Source organism: Oryzias latipes, chromosome 12 (genome assembly GCF_053564925.1).
Source record: "Oryzias latipes strain Hd-rR chromosome 12, Olatipes_Hd-rR_3.1".
Taxonomy (NCBI): Eukaryota; Metazoa; Chordata; class Actinopteri; order Beloniformes; family Adrianichthyidae; genus Oryzias; species Oryzias latipes.
This window is the reverse complement of record NC_136248.1, coordinates 20,176,723-20,200,418: the sequence shown is the minus strand read 5'-3', so window position 1 is coordinate 20,200,418 and position 23,696 is coordinate 20,176,723. Positions and strand designations below refer to the sequence as shown.

At 38.4% G+C, this 23,696-nt stretch overlaps 1 long non-coding RNA gene across 7 annotated transcripts in view; it reads right to left on the bottom strand.

Moving 5' to 3' along the window:
- Nucleotides 1–23,696, bottom strand: part of LOC110016063 (uncharacterized) — a 67,483-nt gene that overhangs the window by 10,405 nt on the left and 33,382 nt on the right. The window contains exon 4 of one of the 7 annotated variants that reach the window (XR_013659551.1): nucleotides 15,978–18,417. The exons of the other annotated variants lie outside the window; for them this stretch is intronic. This is a non-coding gene — a long non-coding RNA (uncharacterized LOC110016063). Of the gene's footprint in view, nucleotides 1–15,977; nucleotides 18,418–23,696 lie in introns of those variants that run through there. 7 annotated transcript variants of the gene reach the window in all.

Sequence of the window (23,696 nt, the reverse complement as noted above, 5' to 3'; positions counted from 1 at the left end):
TAGAAATATGACCACAATCTCTGATTGCAGCATGTCAGGTTTGCTTGCACCGCCAGAATATTGAAGGTAAATCAGTCATTTGAAGCCCTTTTCATGATGTTGACAAGTCAAGGTTAAGAGTATGATGCTCCAACCTGTTCTCTGTGCCAAATGCAGATCTGCAAAGACTGTGATAACTAGAAGATGTATCCTGTTTTCCTTTTACTTCCTGTTTACTTACAGTTTTGGTTGGTTGAGGTCTTAACAAGCCAATGCAAAGGCTCAACTCTCTTGAGTACAGTGAAGTATATAAAATCCTCTGTTTTTTTAACAACTTTCTGGTGAGTGGGGGCTACATCAATGCAGAGAAAACCAGGACCCTGACAGACAGTACAGGAACTGTCAGTTTGAAGTTTCAATGCACACAATTGCTTTTAAAGCGGCTGACACTGATGTCCCATCAAGAAGCCTGAGAAACAACTTCCTTCAAGCAGAGATCAGGAAGGTGTAATCACAAAGGAACAAGTTACAGTATTATTAAAAAGAGCATCTTGTGTTCCCACCCCACTTCCCTCCAACCCTTGTGCATTATGCTGCTGTGCTGATGTCACATTGATTATGCTGATTGTAAACTGCCTTTGTTTGCCCCTCGCTTTCTCCCGTCAGTCATCCATCTGCAAATATGAACAGGAGTCACACTAAAAGCCATCTTTTCCATGTTTTCCGCATTTTCAGGTCGTGCTGCAGATATGCCGAGTCCCACTGGAGGCCAAGGCGGCTCTCTTTTTCTTTTGCACTCTGGTGTATTAATTGCTTTTTAATGTTTCCCTCCCTTTCTGAAAGTTGTTGCATATAAATCAACAACAATAAGGTTCTTTTTTTGCCATTTCAGGCCAAAGCTAAGCCTAAAAGGGTATGGAGTCACTGAATAATCCATGGAGGGTGCATTGCAATGAAAGCTTCAAGCTGGTAAAAGAGTACTTGGAACAGCAGGCCATTTGGCTTTCTTTCTGCTTTGTCCCATGTGTCCTATGCTCCCAGCTGTGTGCATGTCACAAAGTGGGACTGTGGTGCAGGAAAGAATGGGAAGATGAAATACTGATCCAAATAATTTGGTTTAGCAAATGAACCACTGTGACATGTCCTGTCCCTTTTAAGCCACAACTTCAAAATTAAAGTTTTTAGCATTTATTATTAATCTGGGGAATTATAAGGAATGTTATGGATGGCTTTTTAAACACTACTAACCCTGAAAGATTAAAAAAAGAGAGATAACATCACATGCCCTTAAACATTTAAAAGAAAAAAATGTTTTTTTCCCCAAGTAGATTGCAAACAATGTCTACTTTTTGTCTAATTATCTCAAATATTTCAAAATAGTTAGAATTTTTAGTTTATTTTCTGTCATTCAAAGCAGTAAACATTGTTTTTAGTCGTTTTCATTAGATATGGACTTTTTAGAGAAACAACCATGCCCCAATGTGTTTAAGACTATATACAGACAAAAGCAAAACACAAATTCTACTTGAAATAAAACTATTACAGTCTTAAGCTAACCTCAGCTGCCTGTAGGAGAAACAAGAGCTCTCACTTCTTAAGCTGCGAATCTCCAACCTGTCACTGTAACGTGATTCCTGCTCATAAGTCACTGAAAAAGTAAAGATGAAGTGAATTTATAATTTTGTCATGGAAAAGGCATGCAACAGAACCATAGAGATGTAGCCACTTCATTCATTTTCTTCAGGGTTTTTTAACCTCTGCTTTCATTTAATGTAGAGATTATTTCACTAGAAAAGGTATACTTTGCTTAACTTGTGTTTTGTTGCTCCATAAATAAATAAATACACATAATGTATGTACATGATAGCTTTGGCCTGAGAAATAAAAGTCCAATTCTATCGAAAGCACAAGTTTCCTGAAAGATCGTGTTGAGTGAGGAGCACGAGTGCAAAGGGGGTCATCAGCAAGAGTTTGGAGCTTGAGTTACAGGGCCAGCATCTGCCATCCGGCCATCAGGCCCTCTTATCCATCACTGGCCGATGGCGTGGTGCAACCCAACGTTTGTAAAAACACCCAGAGGAAATGGAGTCTCTGGGCCAGACAAGAATAAAATTAGCTTGATGACTAAGTTCCTCCTCGGGACCCTGTGGGAATAGAACTCTGCCATTTGTTTTCATTACTTCCTTTGGCTGTAGAGGGGAGGACGGCGTGTGCAACTGTGTTTGTGTGCATGTATGTTTGAAGTCGGATGTGTATATACACAGCAATCACAGCAAAAAGAAGCATGAAAAAGCACAAAGAAAAACAATAATCACTGAACAGAAGTTTGTGTTTTATCACTTCCAGTCCTGTGTGGCTTTAATCAAACATATTTGCTCATAAACACACCAATTCAATACCAAAGCTCAGTCCATGTGTAATGTCTGAGCTCTGTCCGTAGAGGTGACATTACGGATTGGAACTGTTCCACCACCTTTCATGGCATACAATATTGGCTTTGGCCACTTTATTGCATTTGCCTTGGAATATCTAATAAACACACAAAGGTTGTAAAAATTGATTTGCTCGCAAATGTGTTTTCATTCATTACCAATGCTATGACCTAAGCCAGGTTTTGCTGCACTAAAGGTAGCTTTAGGATGGTTACTTCAATGGTGAAGCGCGCAAACACACAGTTGTGATTGTGGGAAAAATATAAAATAAAGGACATTTTACAGCCGTTTTTGTCAAATTCAAGCTAAAATGGAATTTATTTGTTGGCTTTAACAGATAAAATGCAGAAAATGCAGAAAAATAAAGACCCAAACTGCACATAATGAATGTTCAATTTAAATGCAACATATTCCATTCATAGAAACACATCACAATAATAGTTCTTCTTGGCCCTATTTCTTTAGCAGTGTGCAGTGCTCTGCTTCAAGCCTTGTTACTCTCTTTTGCACACTTTGCAATGGTTTCTCCTGCACACACACCTAAGATTAGTTCCAGCTTTTACCCAGGGTGCCTGTTAAGGGCTGAAGTGAAGACATCTTGTACTTCTTTAAAGCATGTAGCATTAACACCTTTGCCCCCTGTGTAAACCTTGAGTACTGACCAACAGCATAGAGTGAGAAGCACTCAGCTCTTTGTGATGCAGTGGTGTGTGACTCTAAGATCAGTGTGTAAGAGTGTTTGGCCTCGGAAGAAACCAGCACTTTCAGTAATCGCTCCATGGGAAGGACAGCGTCAGGGAAGGGGATGTTGGAGGTGAAAGAGAGAAAGTGTGGGGATGTGTGACTAAACATGTGTGACTCTGCATGTGCAACCCGGGAGACAAGTTCACAAAACATGGCAGGAGGCTGGTGAGGCGGAGGCCTTGAACCAGACGTGCGAACAGAGAGATCCGCTCACACTTTCTGCCGGTAAATAATTTTCCCTGTCCTCTAACTCAATGACAGATTTAGTTTAAAATGGTTCGTGTATACGTAAAAGCCGTAAGAAAAACAAGTTAAAGAAAAAGAAAGAAACAAGTGCAAAGAAAAACAGTTATTTAAAAAAATATATTTTATTAAAAATAAACCCGAAAAATCCAAAAATTTCAGACTATTCTTTTGAAGAAAAAAAAATGCTTTTGCCATATAAAACGTTTCTCCAGTATTACATGAAAAATAAATAAATCTTTTAAGTGCTCTGGTTAAATCTTCAATCGCTATCCAAGCAGAATTCTAAAATGTTTTCTTTCTATGCTTGCAAAATAAGAGTGAATGACCAAAAATGTTTTCAATTTTCAAAATTCCCTGTTGTAATTGTTTTGTGTGAAAATAATGTCTACTAACAATTTTGAACATGTCAATAATCTCTCATCCATTCCCCTTTTTAAGGAAAAACCTGTTACACTTCCACATCACTTTTAAAGATAAAACCCCACAGAAGAAAACACAGCCTGCAATAAGAAAAGGCCTTGAGGTGAGTGTTGCTTTGATTGTTGCACCTTAAGTTGTCTCTGTGTTTGAAGCGTTTGCACAAAGAGAACATGTTGTATTTTAACCAGAGGAAAAACAACCCTATTAACTGCTCAGATAGTTATATTGTCCAATTTAATAGGTCATTAAAAGGCTTACGTCACCCCTCTCAGTTTTATAAAAGCAAATCAATGTGTATTTTATCAGGATTGCATGAATTTAATTGCACCACAAATATCAAAATATTAAGATTTAACCCTTGATGTTTGTTTTTAATCATGTAAGCTGCAAAGCAGTATGAATTCCAATGTATTCTCTGGAAATTGCAACAGTTGTGGAAATGATTTTTGCTTTGCATTTTGCAAGATTTATTTATTTATTTATTTATTTATTTATTTATTTATTTATTTATTTATTTATTTATTTATTTATTTATTCATTCATTCTTTTAGGGTTTATCTAAAATCCTCCTTAAATATAAAATCTTGTGCAGTCAGAAACTAAGGTCTCACTATTCTAAGCACACGTATGGTCGTCAGGACAAAAACAGAAGTGGACAATACAAAACTCCACTCTATACATGCAGACTGTCCATAGAATAATGCAATTAAAAATTCATTTATGGACAGACAGAAGGAAAGCAGATCGCGGAAGAATTACACAACTTCCAAGAGCCATTGTTGCTGAAAGGGGGAAGTGATTTTCTCTAATGTATCTCTGTGTTGTGTCCTTGTCCTCCCACAACAGACCAGCACAGACACAGTTAGGGGGTTCTGCAAAATTAGGGTCAAAGTGAATGTGAGTACATATGTGTGTGTGCATATGCCTGTGTAAGGCAGACAAAAAGAAGGAGAGTTTGCCAGCGAGGAGGAAGTCAAATAAAGAAAAGAAAAGCTCTATTTCTTCAACTAAATGTACCCTGGGGAGGTGTAAGGGAGGGACCAAGAGGCAAAAAGAAAGGTTATGAACCGACACTACTCTTGGAAGGCTCCAGATTTACAGCTACCAAGCCCCAAGAGCTCTGCCATGCTTACTTCCAAAGCCAGTTAAAACAAATTGCCGCCATGTTTCAATCACCCACATCCTCTCCTTGCTCATCAGCTCAGGCTTAGCCTTTTTGGCTGTGGAGTTGTTTCTCAATTACTCCAGAAAAATTGAGGCTCCATCTGCAGGAAAGTTTCCAAAGGCAGCACAATCTCCTCAAAACCAAAACTTTAAATGTCCATCTTTTTCTATCTCATGCTTCCAAAGCATATGAAGGAAAAGCCACTCTGAGGCATAAAACTAGTGATTGATAAGTCTGTGGATGACAGCACATACACAGCCAGCACAAGCCCCCTTCCCTGAAAGTTTGATTGCAAGTTATGGTAGAAATCTTGTGTAACATGACCCACTGTTTGATTGGAACTGAAACGACAGTGAACAACATCGGGCAAAAGGAACAGGGTGGGGGTAGAGGATGGTTGGGGGCAAGTGAGGGGTCATAAGAGTGTCTTTTTCATCTAGCAGATTTGAAGCAGATGTCAGTGGAATTACACCACTAGTGTCATCACTCACACTACAGCTCCACCTCCATCCATACACATAATACATGCACACTGATACAGAAACAAGAAACGTCTCGTAGTGCTTTAAACCAACCGTGGGGGAGCTATAGAGTGAAAAAGCTACAGGAATAATGGAACTGCATTAAAATATAGTGTGCGTTAAACCAAGTATTGGTAAAATCTTCCCACAGAACATGTTCAGCACATAAAATCCCCTCAAATATGGAAAGAAAGCACAGAACAAAATGTTGGTTAGAGCAGAAGACTTCTAAACTTCCAAAAGATGTTTATCGACAAAAAGATACTTATTGCACGGCTCTTTGTCCCAGTCGATAGCAGTTTTATTACTTGGTTGTTCTTATGGATCACTTTAAAGCATTTTATAAAGACAGGAAGAAGTATAACCTTTATTTTATATGTGTGGAAAACCTATTGAATAGAAAATGTATGCTTGAAAGACCACATTTCAAATTCACTAAATCCATTAAAGAACTTTTTTGTGATTACCTTAACCACAGTTTGTTATAAAGTCTATGGTGTCAAGTTCCAACCAGTTGGAAAAGGCAAAGTGAGAAATTAAAGGAAAACAAAGGAACATTGAAAAGCATTCCTAAAGCTGTTTGGAACAACATGTTTAAAACTCGGGACGGGATTGTGCACACTTGATGCACACATGCTGCTTTGAACAGCACCCATAATTCAAAGCACCTACAATTCAAAGCAGCATGTGTGCATCAAAATATTACTCTAAATTTTACTTAAATAGAGTAATATTACTCAAATAGAGTAATATGTTGGGCTGAATCCGAAATGTAAGCTGAAAAATTTGCTCCGTGCTGCATGGATTGTATTTTCCTGCAGTTGTGGATTTGAAAAGAAAATATGCAAAATAGCTTTCAAAATGTTTCCAAATGCTGTGGGGCAGCTAACAGAACAAACCAACAAATCTGGAGAAAAATTACTAAATGTATTGGACCTGGAGTCTGTTATACCTGGAGCCTGCATCTTTTAACGGGAGAAAACTGCTTGGAAACCTGCAGATAACCAGAAACAAAAACAATGGAGTTGAGTAGATGGAAAAAATAACAAAAACATGACAAAAAAATGAAGACGGTCCACAACAAGAACAGGAAAAGTAATGCAGATGAATAGCATTCAATAGACCGGCAAAAAAAAACTGAAGAGCATGTAAAAAACAGGTCAAGTGAGGATTCAGGTGATCTCTCAAGTTAACTTCAAATAATTTGCATCACATTTGGTTAAAAAAAACTGCAAAAAGGCAAAAGCTATGCTATTATTGTGACTAATGTAAGTAATTATTGACTATTGTAAGTAATTATCAACCTATACAGAAACTGCTGGGATCATAGGCTAAGTTGACCATAGGCTAAGTTGACGAGGCAATATGCCATTATGTTGGTTGCCATTATTCAACATAAAAATAGGCATAAATATGTTGATATGGGTTTACAACACTCTCCGCGTCATGCTTCTCTCACACATGTACATCTTCAGAGCAACCCAACACCCCACCACCACTATGACCTCAGTACCATGCATCTCTGAGGGCCTTGAAGTGCCCCTGGCCTGGAAGATAAATGAAGTGACTGAGGAAGTGCTGTCCACAGAAAGCTTATTGGAGTACTTCTGAAGGGCTCATGGGGTCTAATCTTTAGATGCTTCATCTCCAGGGTGTTCAAATATGCCTGCATGTGGACATTTTACATATGAACAAATATGATTGATAATGTACCTGTTTGTAAACAAAGCCTTTAAGTGGTCATTAGCAGATATGGAGCCCCTAGTCTTAACTGCTTAGCTGCCAGTAGCAGTGTGGAGTTGTTTGGTGCTGGTTAAGAAGATAGGCAACTGAAGGGCTCCGAGCTTCCTCTCTAATGACGACAAAACTGAGAGCATATTTCTCTTTACATAAACCACAAGTTTCAGTGTGAATAGTCATAGCCACTGAGAAAAACACCATACTCTGTGATCTTTAAGTTTATTTTATGAAGATTTTAGGTTCATTCACTCTTGTTTAAAAAATATATCCAAAAATGAACCTTTATTGAATATCAAAAAGTTTCTATTTATAATTGATGTACACAGAGATAATATTTCATTGCATCAGTCTACATGACAGTAACTATTCCTCATCACGAAAGACATGTGCGCTACTTTTAAATTTTTGATTTGTTTTAAAGATCCACTCCCATTATCTTTTGATCTAAGCATTCCTCATGGTCTTTTAATTCTGATTATACCAGTTTGTTGTTTTCGCTCTGTTGTTTTCTAGGAAATAATTTCGGCTGAGTGGCAGAAGTTCATCAGAAATTCACCACTGAGTTGTGGGCGGGACTGTTGGTACAGACTTGTAAACTCGCCTCTGTTTCCCATCAAACTGTTACACTCTCTTCCACAAGCTTACAGCCCCTTAGAACCCCAACTTAACATTACCGGGGCAATAAAAATGGTGACCAATTTTGGAGTCTTAGAGTTCTGAGACAAATACAAGCTTGTACGAGGAAAATAAAGACATACATGGTTCTATTTGTCTGTAAGTGGATGCATCAGATTGGAGCAGAGCAGGGAGCTTGTGGCCCACCAATCGTCGCTTCTACGTCACAGCTACGAGCTTTTTCAAACTATTCTTTTTCGTCTACTTCTGATTCACAATGCTTTGAATAAAGAGATACCTAGAAATACAATTTCAAACTGTCGAAGTGTCCTTGGGCAAGACACTGAACCCCACCGTGCCTCTGGTGGTAGGTTGGCGCCAGTGTTCGGCAGTGGAGCCGCCACCAGTGTGTGAATGTGTGAGTGAATGGGTGAATGGGTCTGTGACTGTAAAGCGCTTTAGGCCTTCAAAGGAGGTAGAAAAGCACTAGATAAGTATACGCCATTTACCATTTTAAAACGCAATGTTCATTGAATGAGGTCTTTAATGAAAAAAAAATGTGTTAAAAAATATTATAACTAAAAAGAAAACGTATGCATTGTGTGTGCTTGTGTGTGGGTGTGGGTGTGTGTGTGTGTGTGTGTGGGTGGGTGTGTGTGTGTGTGCGTTTTGAGATCAGAGAGGGAAGAGATTTAAGGTTCCAGTCAGTGTCCAAAGGTGGGGGTTGATTTAGAGGTGCTGCTGTGGAAGCAGACAGGCTGGAGGAGATTAAAAAACTTAAGATAGACAATCATTCAGTAAAGTTCAAAGACTTGAATAGAGCAATAAAGCCCTAACACTGCAGCACTTAAAACCCACATAACTTTTAACAATTGTCATTTTTCGGTTTTTATTGTTTGCTTTTCTCAGTTCCCCAAAGGATGGTCAGTTTGGAATCACACATCAGTGAACATGATGAAGATCTCTGCAACACAAATTGAACACATTTTATCAATCCCAGGTTGAGAAAATTGATGTCTTTATATATTGTTGCATATTTACATTGCAGTTTAGAAAACTTTAAATTATACATATGTGAAGCATATACTTGGAATAAAATTAGGATGTTTTGATAGCAAGTCACTAAATGCTGCTTGCTATGACCTATTTTTAGTTTCAAAGGACTGTTCTTTCCTCTCTTATCTCCTCCACTACATGGTGACTGTGTGCAAACCTTGAGTGCCTGAGTACTAGGAACAACACTAGAACCCAGAGAGCATGCTCTTGAGTGACTGTCCCCAAGCCCTTGACCCAGCAGCACAGGATGCAGACAGACTTAGCTATGGTAAGGGATGCACAGCAGCAAAATTAATCTTTTAAAAGCTCATTAGGAAACCCTTCACGAAGAAATGCTCTGTTTTTTAAGCATTCTATGTAGGTATTTAGTGCTGTTTGGCGTCATTTTTGTGATCTAACTACTGTAACAAATAGTGGAGAAAAAAATAAGAAACAGAATGAAAGGCTAAGCTAAAAAGATCAATCTAGCCAAGCTGAAAGCTCTTTTTTACAGCAAATAATCAAAGCAGCATGCAGCAACTCTCCAACTTTCATTGACTTATGTGAGGTGGGACATCAGTAAAACAAATTACAAACATTTGCATAAGGTTATAAATTGCAATACATCACTTATTAATACAAAGTTTTACACTGTTTATATATTTTTTCTGAGTTTCACGTATAACAAATTTAGACAGAGACAAAGAGATTTGGTGTGGAAGCAATTATTCACACCTAAACAAAGATTGTTTTAGTTTCTTGACAAGAGTAATGATTTGGGGGCAACCAATCACATGCTATGGTAACTTACCTTAATAGCAATTACTGAAGCAGTGAGATGAAGCTACATGCCATTAATTCATGTTTAATTCCCCCTCATAGCCTTGACCTGCACCCATATCCTGGATTTATATCTAAAATCTGCTCCCTCTGACCCACAATTAACCTTAATGAAATCAGGAAGACACACAGTCTCTTTGTGCTGCTATATGTCTTATAAGTGTGCAAGTGTGGGTGCACATGCATGTGTGCGTGTTTGTCTACATCCTCTCCCTCCCCTTTTTGCTTTTTAGTTCCTCCATGTTACTTTTCAGCAATTGAAATCAAGGTAATGACTGGGCAAGGAAAAAGAATGTTCTTTCAATAGATAATTAGGGAGATTGGTTTACCAGGGCCACTCAAAGACTATTCAAATGCAGGGCTGGGGCCAGGCCTTGTTGTCTGCTCAGTCCAAAAGGCTCCCAGGAGAGGCATTTGCCTTGGCTTCATTTCTCAGAGCAGGTGCCTGGCAGGTAGTCAATGGAGACGGCCAGTCGAAATATTTAAGAGACCCTTCCCCCAATCCAAGGGGTCAACATCACAGGTCAGGGGTCATGAGCAGAGGTCACAAGGTCAATGTTTAGCACACAGGACCGGTCAAATGACTAGAATGGTTTCCTGAACAGTCAAAAATCCAACTGAATATCTAGAAGGAAATCAAGATGACTATATTTCTGAGTTCCTAAAAGTTTAAAGTAGCTTGAAAACATCCTCAAAAAATGCAAATCTTGGTTTAAAACAAAGAAAAAGATCCAATGGAACTTTTGCAACAAACCCGTATGAGTGGTAGAAAAAAAAGCTTAAAAATTGCAAAAGTATGTTTGTGTCATGTAAAAAGGATACATTTCTACAGGTTCTCTTAGTTTCTTTGGACTTTCTTGTCAATTAAGAGGTAAAGACCAATTGTAGATTCTTAACATCTTCACATTGACGGTCAGAGCACCAAATCTGCTTTGACAGCTTCATTGGACAATGATTATTATACATAGTGTGGGAGCCCTGGTCCCAGTTCTCATATAAATATAGCAAGAGTTTCTTCCTGTGACAAGAGCAGGAACAGAATTAGGGGTCAGAGGTGATGTGCTCTCTAATTTCTAATTAAATTTTAGTGTGGAAAAGTGATCAGTCATTGCACGTAGGCTGCTATTGACAGGAGCTGAGCAACAAAGTACAGGGATCAACCCTCCACCTTTATATTTCTTCCAACCGCTACACTAAGCTCTTGAGCTGCACACCAAAGGGAAATGCTATTTAACTGTCAATGCACTGGAACACAGCTGCCATTGAGAATACACGTGGAGTACAAGCGACTTCTCCTTGTGTCTCTCTAGTGGTGGTCTCAGAGAGTGCAGCCTTGTTGAGGGTTCAAAATTTCATTCATATTCCTGGACATGAGCTTCTGTGGTAAGAAAACAAAGCCGTGTTGAATCTGCAAAAATGTGCACCCGCATTCTCGCCTGAGTTGTCCACTCAGCCATACTCATCTAAGGGAATGGTTATGAAAGGAGCAAGACATATCCCAGTTCCGACTCCACACATTTACATCCATTCCTTATTAGCATTTCTCGTAATAAACACAGTTACATATAAGATATGCATGTCAATTTTTTCCTTTCTGCAATCAAATAGAAAGCCTGAGAAGTAAATATCTATTTTCTTAAAGCGTCGCTGTTTACAGCAGGGGTGTGGGGGCGAGGCTATATAAACAGTGTGTGGCAAATGAAGAATTTCTTTTAAGGAATCGGTGCGGTCGGCATATGTCCGATATAGGAAACCCATAGCATCAGTAGCTCCGTATTGGCTGCTGAGGTCAAAGGCTAGAGAAGGTCAAAGGTGTCATCCTCCTTTCTCATCATGAAGTGCATTAACATCTTCTCCTTGTCCCATCTTATCCAGATGGCTGACCAAGCCACAGGACAGATGCCCCATTTTAAAATATCTGTGAGATCCAAAAAATGGACCATCGAGAATAAATATCAAATTTTGAGACATCATATTTCAAAGGACTACGGTTGAAGTGGGGGGGGGGGGTGAATACGCCCACACTGCGTTAACTTTGCCTCCATTGATTATGAGTACAGTTTTAACAAAGTTGAGTTTTTTTTGTTTTTTGACTCTTGTTAATTACTCACTCAAAGTAACCGACAGGTTGAAGAATTGCAACCATAGGAAAGTAAGAAAAACTGATGTAATGATGAAAAAGCTAAATATATTTATAAACTAGTAGGCTAAACGGTGGCACAGTGGTTAACAGTCTCGCCTCACGGCAAGGAGTCCTTGGTTTTAATCTCAGCTGGGACCTTTCTGTGCAGAGTTTGCATTTTCTCCCTGTGTAGGCATGGGTTTTCTCCGGGCTCTCCAGCTTCCTTCCACAGTCCAAAAACATGCTTCATAGGTTGATTGGTTTCTCTAAAAACGATTGTGTGGCCTGTGACAGACGGGTGACCTGTCCAGAGTGTAGTCTGCCTTTACCCAACAGTAGCTGAGACAGGCGAGACGTTGAAAGGGATATAATGAGTTGAGAAAATGGATGGATGTATATTTATATAATAAAGAAAAAGAAGAAAACATTACTGAAAGCTAAAACTTTTTTTTAATTACTTTTTTATAGGGTTGCATCATTGTTGAAATCAGCAGACTGACTTAGAAAAACTGTTGCTTTTGGCAGCTGACCATGGTCAACTTTTCTTGAAATAAAAAAGGAAAAACAAGAAAGTCTGCAAATACCTTTGCAGGAGGCAGTGACTTCACTTGTGTGCCTGAGTAATTAGATCATGTGGTTTTGGGATATATCAATGGCATTCTTTCTGGCATGAACTGGTCATATGATAGCTAAATCCACATGATTAATGTTGTAGGGAAGTTGTCCATTTGGTTGCTTTTAAACTGCCAAAACAAATGCTTGCATGCGTGATAATTTTTCTCTTTATTCCCTAAAAGTTTTTCTGTCATCAAAGCCCATCCTTCATTGTCACTCCTAGGCCAATCAACACAGCTTGTAGACAGATAACCCCGCCTCCTGACACCAGACGTTTTTTTTTTTATGCCCTGAAACCCTTCGAGGCATGTTCACAGTCAAACAAGTGGAGCCTCTCCAAACTAAATAGTTTAAGGCTCCCTACTGAGAGCGCATGGTTGGGCCTCCTTTAGCTTCTCAGAGTACACGCTTAGTTGTGTTGGAGAGAAGAGCAATGTCTTGTAAATGGCTGCATATCTAGACACACACGCAAACAAATATGGCACTCTACCCTGTCCAGAATCTTCTGACTTGAACCTGCTGCTCTCACTCAGCAACACATAAATCACTGGGCTCTCAGCAGCGCTGCTGGCCCTCAGTCCCATGATGAACTGGCTCCACAGGAATAACAGTCCGTAACAAGATACAAAAACTAATCCAGGCCAGAGACAATTGCTGGCATACAGAGACCCTGGAGGTGCTGATACCCCCCTCTGACAATTTGTTGCCTCTACCATGAGACCTCTGACTTCTACATCAAGGCCTGCTGGGTGCTACCGGTCAGAGACGTACAGGCGGGGGAACGAGTGAAGACATGAGGAATGGTGACAGCATAACTTCTCAAGTCAGCGTTGCTCTTGTAGTCACCATCTGCGTTACTAGACATTTCTGCCCTACCAGCTCATACCCTGTTAAGCTTTTTGAGACACTTGGAGGCCAAACATCTAAATGGGTCATTAGTTTAATTTACAACAAAGACACATTTTTCTCATCTTACAAACTAGCAAAATTTGCACAAAGCAGTTTTTTTTCAAACCATGTTTACTTTTCATGACATTGAGATTTATTTACAAGTCTACACATGCAGAGCAGCATACTTCATATATCATTACAGCAAGAAACTATGTATGACATCTGAGTGAAGGTTTATGCAGGTGTTACGCAATGTTTTAAACCTCTGTAATCAAATCTGAGAAGCCCTACTTGCATGGAAACCACAGTAACACGGGATCAGGTTTGGTCTGGTTTCTGTGTCGTTTAAAACCCTCCCTAAATGCCCGCCGAAATTGGCTAAATTTATAGTCAAATATAATGAATTTCATTAGCTTATTGAGCTATAAACAAACCCTTAAACAACAATTAGACAAATGCATTTTTTAACATTAACCTCAATTACAGATTGCTACAGTATTGTAGTAGCAACATCTGTAGTGTGCAAGACAAGTTCTGCTATTTTGTAGCTTTTTCAAATATACAAAAACAATTTTAAAAGCAGAAAAACAAACAAAGTTTGTTGTCACTTCGTTTTCTGCAATTCCAGAGTCCGCTGCAAAAAAATGGATTTTTGCATACTGTGCATAAAAACTTTATTTAGGTTTTATAATTTTATGTTATTTTCATTTGGCAGAAACAAGGCAAAGCCCCAACAAAACCCTGCTGTAATTGACCCACAACAGGCGTCTGCAACCTTCATTGCCAAAAAAGCCATTTAGGCCAGTTTTTTACCAACCAGAACCCAGCAAAAGCTGCAAAGTCCCACTCTTTATTTATATTTTTGTGGCCATTTTTTATAAAATATTCCCTTTAAATATTTGCAATAACTTAATTTTAAGTGTTTTATCATTCAAAAAGCAGTTTTAACTTATTTTACTTTTGGCGGCAGCACACTCAAGTTAATTTTATGATAAAACTGTTACAATCCTCCTGCTGCAGCAGATTTACTTGAATTAAAAATGCAAGAAAGTCAAGTCAAAAAGCCTTTATGTGTTGTCATGATTTTGGTACACCACCATTCTTTTTCTCCTTTTACTAATTAATGCTAGTGTAGAACTTATTTTTTATGTACATGTAAATGCATATAAATGCAATTATATACACTTAAGAAAGTTTCCCAGCATTAGCAACTAGACACTGTTGCGCAGTAGAAGATAAGAATATGATTTTGAAGGGCCTATATCAATCTTTTGAGTATTTTAGTGTATTATAATGTTTGTTCTCAGGTTAAAAAACCCAAAACGCTATTTTGATTCGATCACGCATTTCTGAGTATTTCTCTAAAAACCTTTGCTCTGAGCACCCGCCCCACCCAATCCACGAAAACGAACGGGTTCTCACAAGCTGATGTAAAGAGTGGGAACAGCCTCTTCCAGGAAGAGTCTGCGCAGCCAGCACTGCCCCCCAGGCTAAAAACAGAACCACTTTCTCCGCAGAGCTAGTGGTGAACAGCAAAAACGCTTTCCTTTTGTAATGCAAAACTTGCACATCTTTGCAAAAGTTTGGATGTTGTTTGTTTTCATGCAGACACTTTGCTGAGGCAGACTCTAGGTTTATGTCATGAAATCGGTGGCACCCACACAAAGCGAAACCTGGGGCCTCAGATATTGAGACGTTTTACTTCCAGGTAGGCAAATGAACGCAGGAAAAAACTAACAATTAATAAAAAATGTGTTCTTTTGTGTCCCAAAGGTAATATAATATTATCATATCAATGGATTTTGTTTACTATAAAAAGCTTAGGAATAGCATGTAGGCCCGTTAAATTTTTTAGAGTAATAAATTACTCTGACAACATGTTACACTTTTTAACATTATTTTGCTCAGTTATCTGACATGTTAAAATTTTAAAAATAAATGACAAAACCTAATTCACTAAAACAAATGAACCAAAATTTCTAACCTGTTATTTTTTCTTGAAGAATCAAAGAGCCACAATGGAGGGATAAAAGAGCCACACATGGCTCTAGAACCTCGGGTTGCAGACCCCTGTCCCAGGAGCTTGTACTGGTTTGTACATTTTTCTCACAGCATTTTCTGGCATTTTCCCAACAGTACATTGCAACCCTTTACTCAAACATACTGGATATACATAAGCAATGTACCAATGTCTCTGTACTCCTATTTGCTGATAGAGAGGCAACTGTTTTACTTTGATATCATCAGGCACCACGGCCCACACAGTCACAGGGCACCAAGACCCACCATGATTGAAGTATCTGGGTGACTTCAGCTCAAACCTCCCTTAATACATGTTATTGATGCATGTACATTTGAATATATTTATATTGAGATATTTCAATTTTTTTTTCCCTTAGAAAAAGTCAAGGTCAAATTTACACACAATTGTGTCCGATCACAAAAAAGTAAAGCCGCTAGTTACCACCATCCTCGCCACCCCCATGCTCGGCATCCCCTTTTGACCCGCCTTGGATGGATGTCTGCTTCACACCCCTCAGCTTCCCCTTCTGCCCCTGCCACCCTGATCAGAGCTGCATGTTGCAAATTCCTAAAAAATAATAAAAATAATAAAAACACTTTTTTTTTTAAATCACAGCTTTTTATTGGTTTATCTCCATAGCAAAAATTTCATTTTTGTTCTGTATCTGATTTTAAAAGTATCTGCAAAAGTACTTTTTTTGGATATACTCAGCAACTGAGGTCTTTTGTTAACCACACCCACATTTCTTATATGTTCATATGTCAGATTGTTTCATTCAGCTTGAGCTATTAAAAAAAATGTGGTTATAATGGAAGCCTTAACCTGGAGTGAGTGTAAAATTTTTGTGAAGACTGCTTGAAGAAAAGTTTTCTATTCCCATTTTGAGGGACAATGTTAAAATCGCCCAATTTCACACTTTGCCACAACATGGTCGCCAAGCCATTATTATTTTAAAATGTCCTTTGGACATCACAGACCGTTGTGTTTTTGTTTCATTGGTCGATTTTCAAATATTCTTACAGGACATATTCTTACATAAAAATGAATCAATGAATTATATGACCAGTTTGATCATATTTGCGCCTAATTCAGGAATATTGAACTTCTCCTTATATGTTTTTTTTCACAACCTTACCATATCATTATTTAGGAGTTGTTATACAGATCTGTTAAGTCTGTTAAGATTGTTTTTAAATCTGAGTCAATGTAGGAAAGTCAAAACCTTTTATTAAAAATTTTTAAATTTATTTGGTTCTCGTTACAGTTTATTTAAGTTTATTTATTTGAAATAAATTTCTTTTAGAAAACCCATGTTTATGTCATATATGAAACTTAAATCGTATTATTTGGTAATGTTCCTTGTTGGTTGGTTGGTTGGAATTATTTAAGATTATTACCAAGAAATACCACTGATAACTGTTTTTCAGCCTGCTCTCTCCAAGTGAATTTAAAACCATTTTTGCCAAACAATAGCTTTATGTTTTACTGTGTATATGATCTTGATATTAAATTATTGTTGAAAGAAAAATATATATCTTCATTGTGTTAAAAGACCTTGCAGTGTTGCTAATTTTTATAACCCTTGCATGATAAAACAGATTCGAAAACCCAGCAAATGCCAGTTTTAACATGAGTGTGCACATTTTTGGTGAAATACCGCCAGCTTCCACCACCTGTTTAACTCCATCATGGTATGTACAAAAATATTTGATGCCATAATATTGGTGGAAATGCATAAGGTAATAGGTTAATACAGTTTCTGTTTAACAATTTTACTTTTGTTGAAATTTGTTCACCCTCACATTAACCAAGTTAACGTTTCGCCTCAGAGAGCCAAAATGTGTATTCCATTTCTATGTAAGAAAGACTTTATGTCTCCAATTTTTAAAAGGCCTTGTACCAGTGGATATGAATCATTCAAAGGATTTTGTTGAAACACTCATCTTGTGCAAAGTTTATATGAAAAACAAAATACTTTTTCCCTGAGTGAAATAGCAACACAGATTGCTGTCCTTCTTGACCTAAAAATAAAAAGGTAGTGTTTCTTTTGATGGACAGCACCACTTCACTCTTACACATTGATGGTCAGTCACACAAACAAAAAGAGGGATGGGATGAGTTTCTCAGGGGAGTGAGGATAATAAAATCAGGGTGTCTGTGTGTCCAGAGAGGGGGCAATATTTGATGCTCTAACAGAATGAAAGTCTTTGGCAGCCCAGCCTGGCAGACTTTTAGCTAAAGCAAGCAGATTTCTTTGAAGCCTGGCCACCTTGACTGGAGAGTCATTACTCGGGTTTTTCTATACATTAGCCATGCTACAGCAGCAGAAGTGCATTACAGGCTGCCGCCCCAACAGGGCCCAATTGTACTCCCTCTTGTTAAATATTACCCCAACAGAGCTTTTGATTTTAATTTCATTTTTTTCCTCCCAGAGCCTCTTATCCTCCTCCCACCCCGATCAGATTAGGATCGATTGCTGCGTGGCTGAGCTGGCCCAGACATGAGGACGAGAACAACGCTCCTGCATGATTGTGCTCCTTAGGCCCCGCCTTGGAGACTATTCAGGCGACTAAATAGAATGATTTGCCCTTAGATGTCAAATTTCCTCCAAGACAAGGATGTCAATACCAATTAGATTGTCTGCAGTTGCCGTAGTTACTCCAGCCTGTCCCTCTCCCCTGCAGCCGCCACCACAACATCTCTCCCTCTAAAGATACACTTGCTCTCTTTTAACATCTCACTCACATCTCTTTTTTGTAAGCAGAGTGGTGGTCTCGGCACCAAGCCTTTAGCCTCAAATCAGTTTTATGGCTGGCACTGTGCAGACATTAGGCTAACTCCATTAGCCTCTCTGAAGGAGATGGCCTGAGGGGATACTGAGGGGCCAAGAAAGGACTGAGCTGGGGTGTGTGTCTTTATATGTGTGTGGGCGCACTGGGCAGAAGGGTGAAGGGGTAACATTGTCTTACAGAGTCTTCTGGCATCTTCTCAAAGGTCACTGTCTGCTAGTTGGAGGAGGTGCAAGCCCACTGGAGCAAGAACATAAACAAGAAAGAGAAGTGGGCAGAAAATGGATTAATGAACAAATGCAATTAGGAGAAAGGGTGGATGGAGAGAGTGAGAGAGAGGACTCTGTCTCCACTTAGTGCTGTGGCTCCTGCAGGCGCTTAAGTGCTAACATGACAAACAGATGTGGCCACGGCTGGCCAAACATGGGACTACAGGCTCATCCTCATGCAAGCATTTATGTAATGCTCAAATGTACAAACACAGTTTTACATGCCACCTCTTTTTCAGCCTGATAATATTCATTAGCTAGTTTTCAAAGTAACAGCATTAAAATGCAGAGATTGGTCCAAAACCGCGGGTGGCCATTTGGACTTGTCTCTCATCTGAAATCAATTTAAAAAAAATGTAGGCAAATTTCCCTAAGAAGTCAAGATTTCCAGGGTGACTCAGGAATCACCTCTCTCTTAACATTTCATCATTTAGAAAGCTTTAATACAACCCACTAACCTACAAAACATTCAGAGAATACCTGATTTTAAAGGAAAACAATATGTTATTCACAGAGACTTCAGGATTGTCTCTGGAATTCAACTTTGGGTCAATGAAAATGAGTTATGAGGTCATACAACCACTGAAAACTTTGCAGCAAACCTAAAGCAACCCTGCGCACACAGGCACAGGTAAGGTGTTGTGATCTTAAACAGTGGAGGGATCGTTTCTCCCTTTGCTTTGCACAATACCCTTGGGCGTCCTTACTGATTCAAGAGTTTCAGTTTCAATACGTCATAAGTTAAGCCCTTACCAGAATTCTGCTTTATTGTCAGAATCATTATTTTAAAAAAGTATAAAATTCAGATAAAGTGGGGAATGACACTAAATAAAAAGTTAAGAATAAATGTGAAATAAGTCATGGTCTTATACTTCCCAGGAAATTAATGTTTGGGAAGTGTTTCATTCATTTTCAATAAAAAGACATCTAACTTAGCATGCAGAAAAAGCAAAAACTGGTAAATGCAGTAAATTATGTGTTTTTTTTCTGGGAAGGACTCTATCACTCCAAGTGTTGAGCCATGCCAGGATGTATATCAGGCGTCATTAGACCAGATCTGAGGAGCTGTTTTTCTTCACATTGAAGGCGCTTGTGAATAGCAAACATCTTAAATGGTAAATGGCATACTTGTATAGCGCTTTTCTAACTTCAGTCACAGTCCCATTCACACAGTAACACACTGGGGGCGACTCTGCCAAACACTGGCACCAACCTTCCACCAGAGGAAAGGTGGGGTTCAGTGTCTTGTCCATGGCGTGAATTGAACCTGAAATCTTCCGGTCAGAGGTCAACCTAATATGCACCACATTTTTACTTGTAATTTATAGCTGTGATATTTTTGTTGTAGTTTATAGCTGATCAATACAGTTTACTGAACTGAAGTCTTCAAAGAAAACATCACTGTAGCTAAAGGCTACGTCACACAGCCACTACGTACATTTGGACAAACTGCATGGATGAAAATTAGTCATATGTGAATATATGTGGAAAAAGTGAGAAAAGGTTTGGTCTTTACCTGAAATTTTCACGGATGTATTACGAATGAACCAAGGAACGGAACGGAAGAAGTACAGATAAACCGCTCAAAGAAAACATAAATCGACATAAAACATGTACCGTGCGTGACTATTGTGCTGTTTATATGCGATTCATTGGTGATTTGTGCGTCAATTACGTTATTTGATTGTTATATACGCAATATAAAAGTTTTACATGGGTGGGACGTGTGTAAAAAGTCTGTTAAACATACGTGGCCATACGTGGAACGGTGGTGGAAAGACAAAAATCTGCATATACATCTTGCAAAAAATCCCAAACAATTGCATAAAATGTATGTAATGATTGCGTAAACTACGTAAAACATTTGTAAACTGTGTAATTCTCCACCGATCAAATATTTTGAACAGCTCAAAAACAAATTTACATAAAGACCCGTCGGCTAAAACCCTTGCCAGACATCTGCGCACATTGATGAATGATAAATGCAAGAAACGCTAATGAATTAGATATATCATGCATGTATCACACAAAAAAAAAAACATACGTGAAAAATTTGCATAGTGGCTGTGTGTCATGGCCTTAATGAATGTGCTTTAGTCATAGTTGTGCATCAACATAAAAGAAGTTGGAATATAGAAACAGTTTTTCTATAATCAAAATATGTAGACCTTATTTTACCTTTTAGATTGTAAGATTTGAAGGGAACTTACAGTGTGTAATGAAAAGTTTGAGACAATTTCCCCTTTTCCTTCTTTACAGTATCTTCCAGTTTTTTTCTTTCTGTTTTGTACCCTCACTTTCATGTGGAAAAGTACAGGCACCTAACAAACTAATGTAAGCCATGACTGTGATTGTAGAACTCATTCTTCAAACACTTTTTTTTCCACTTCTTTTTTGAGGGCACAGGGTTCTGCAACTGAGCAGTGAGAAGTCGAAACACCACTTGCATTTTGAAGTTGGTTTAACCTAGCAGTGACACCTACTGCAGATGGTTTAAAACGTTTAAGAAGAATAGTTTCCGCATGGTGGAATGCACAATTAGCACATCTGCTGCAGCAGCAACAGAACATCCCCCCACAACCTCAAAACCTGGCCTTCTCTGAGCTTGCTGCTGGTTTGCAGCCAACACAAACAGTTCTCACCACACAACTGCGGATAATTCTGCAAGATGGATTTCAACTGGGCAGTTTGCTGAATTTCCTCCCTAAATGTTGTAGTAGTGTCCTGCACATCTCTACCTAATCCGTAAAAAAGGGCAGATTGTGGATGAATTAAATGAAGAGGCAAAAGAGAAGACGTAAACAATTAGACAAGAGGAGGAGAAATACTCAGAGCCATGACACAGAAATTTACAACCACATCATCAGTTAACCACACCAGTCAAAATGAATCAAGCCATTTTACGTGAAATTTAGTCTTAACAATGCCTCTCATTGACACTGACTTTAGAGGATTGTAACAATAGCAGGTAGAACAATGTATAGCTTCAAAGTCTAAGACGTTTGGTGTGTTTCCTGTTAATTCAGCAAGAAACAAATGTCAACCCTCTCTTCTTACATAGACCTCATTAAATACAAGCTAGTTTTTTCAACCTTTAAAACGAATGCTGCTCATGGAGACGTGTTTATCTTGCTCCAGTCTGTCTTGTGCTGAATAAGCACAGAAAGTGACCATTAAATATATTGCTGATCAAGAGACAAGGGCAGGAAAACATCAATAGTCAAGCAAAACGGAGGAACTATTGTCAGTGTGACGTAACATGTCCCATCAATATGACATTATCAGCAGACTACAGGGGATAAACAGATGAATTTCCATAAATATGAAAGTCTGAATGGAAATTATTTATGGCGATGCTTCATTCTCTAGAGACTCTAATTGGTTTGTGACTAAAACTATACATTTACAATTAATATCACATTCGTATGCATTACTTATCAGTAGGCCACTGATAATAGAAAAAATATGTGAAACAAAAGGATCTTTGGACGCAACAAACTCCATAAAATCCTACTTTCAGCACCTCTGAAATTAGACCTAAAGTCTCCCCAGAGGGGTTATTAGATGACAAATCCTTGCTATTGACCAGGTTCTGCCCTCTACTTGCTCATGACTCACATCTCTTTGATGTCCTATGCCACAACAACATCAGCTCCACTTCCTCTTCTCTAGCAGAGGAAAATATAAGTTTCTCTTTTTAGAAGACCAAAAAAGGAGAAATCAAAGAAAAGGAAGCCACAATATTCTCGGTAATCCAGATGTTTGAATCCCCTATTAACATGTTGAAACATGAGCTCGTCGTGGGCTTGCATTAATGAATGTTAAGATCCATCTGGGGGTGCTGATAGGCAGCGGGATGCTGTGTGATAGGCCGTGGCGCATGCACACGTTCACCCGGCCACATATGCTAGTAATAAGTTTAGTCCCGCTGCCACTTTGGTCGGACACAAAGATGGAACTGAACCGATGACCTTTCGCAGAGATGAAAAGCAGAAAAAGGTTTGAGCATCAAACCACCGCTGGTTGTGTGAACCTCAGAATGATTCTAGTATTTCAGAGAGAAAAGCAAAAAAACATGAAAAAGAAGCAAAATATAATAATAGTAAAGAAAGTTCATGGAACTTTCTGTGAATTTACATTAAATATACATAATATTAAAAACGTTTGACTCATTGTATCATTCTTTTGTTTGGTAAAACAATGTTTAAAAAAGGATAACTACATGCATTTGATTTTTTTAAACTGTTACAAACAATGTTCTTATCATGGTAGCTGAGAAATATTGCAAGCTTTATATTTTCTGGAATATATGCTTTTTTTTGTCTAATAGAAATGATAATGGAAAGTAAACTAAATAAATGTTAAATTTTTTAAAGGAAATATTTGCTTGTACTTCAGCAAATTATGTGATGATGATCAAAATCTGTTATAATGGTTCTGAAAAGGTAAATTAAAAATCTTTCATTTACCATAACGTGTATTTTATTTTTAGCAAGCATACTAATATCCTCAAAAATAACTACCGTTGTTGCCCTGAATCACCGAGATATTTTGTTTATACCACATCTGGTTCATCTGTGCAATCCTCACTTCAGAAAATTATTGACAAGGTAAATAACTGGCTGCTCTGGTGTCATCCTGCTTGGAAGAGATTAAACCTTTGACTGCATGAAGTGATCATATTGCAGCAGAGCTAAACCTATTCACGTGACGCTTTTTGGAGTAATTAGAAATCGATACAAGAGACCAAATACAGAAAATGAACTGCAGTGTGCCAAGTAATCTTGAATGACAGAATAACTATGAATTAAACACAGCATCCAGAACATGTGTCCAACAGTAAAGGCATAACTGTGTGCAGTCACCAGGATAGCATTTCATTATGGGAGCAGAAAAAACTGCAACAGCTGAAGGAGAGAAGAAATCACCAAGGGCAGATGAAAATGTAAAGATCAAATGAATTGCTCCTGCCTGAACTGTAAATGAACCCCTGATCCTCAATCTCCCCTTGGCACTTAAAGCGCTCGCAGCTATCCCGCAGGAATGCCATGAAAAGATCATCACAAGGATTAAGAATAAATGTTTTGTTGTTTTTTTTTTCCAATTTAAGGCAACACCATAAAAAACACAAACTAGCATCTTTAGTGGAGGGATTATTAGCAATTACCCCATCACTCTGGTTTATTGTGTTTATTTAACTTGGGCTAAAGTTTCCCAAGAAAAGCTGTTGACAGTTAAAGTGTGCTTGTT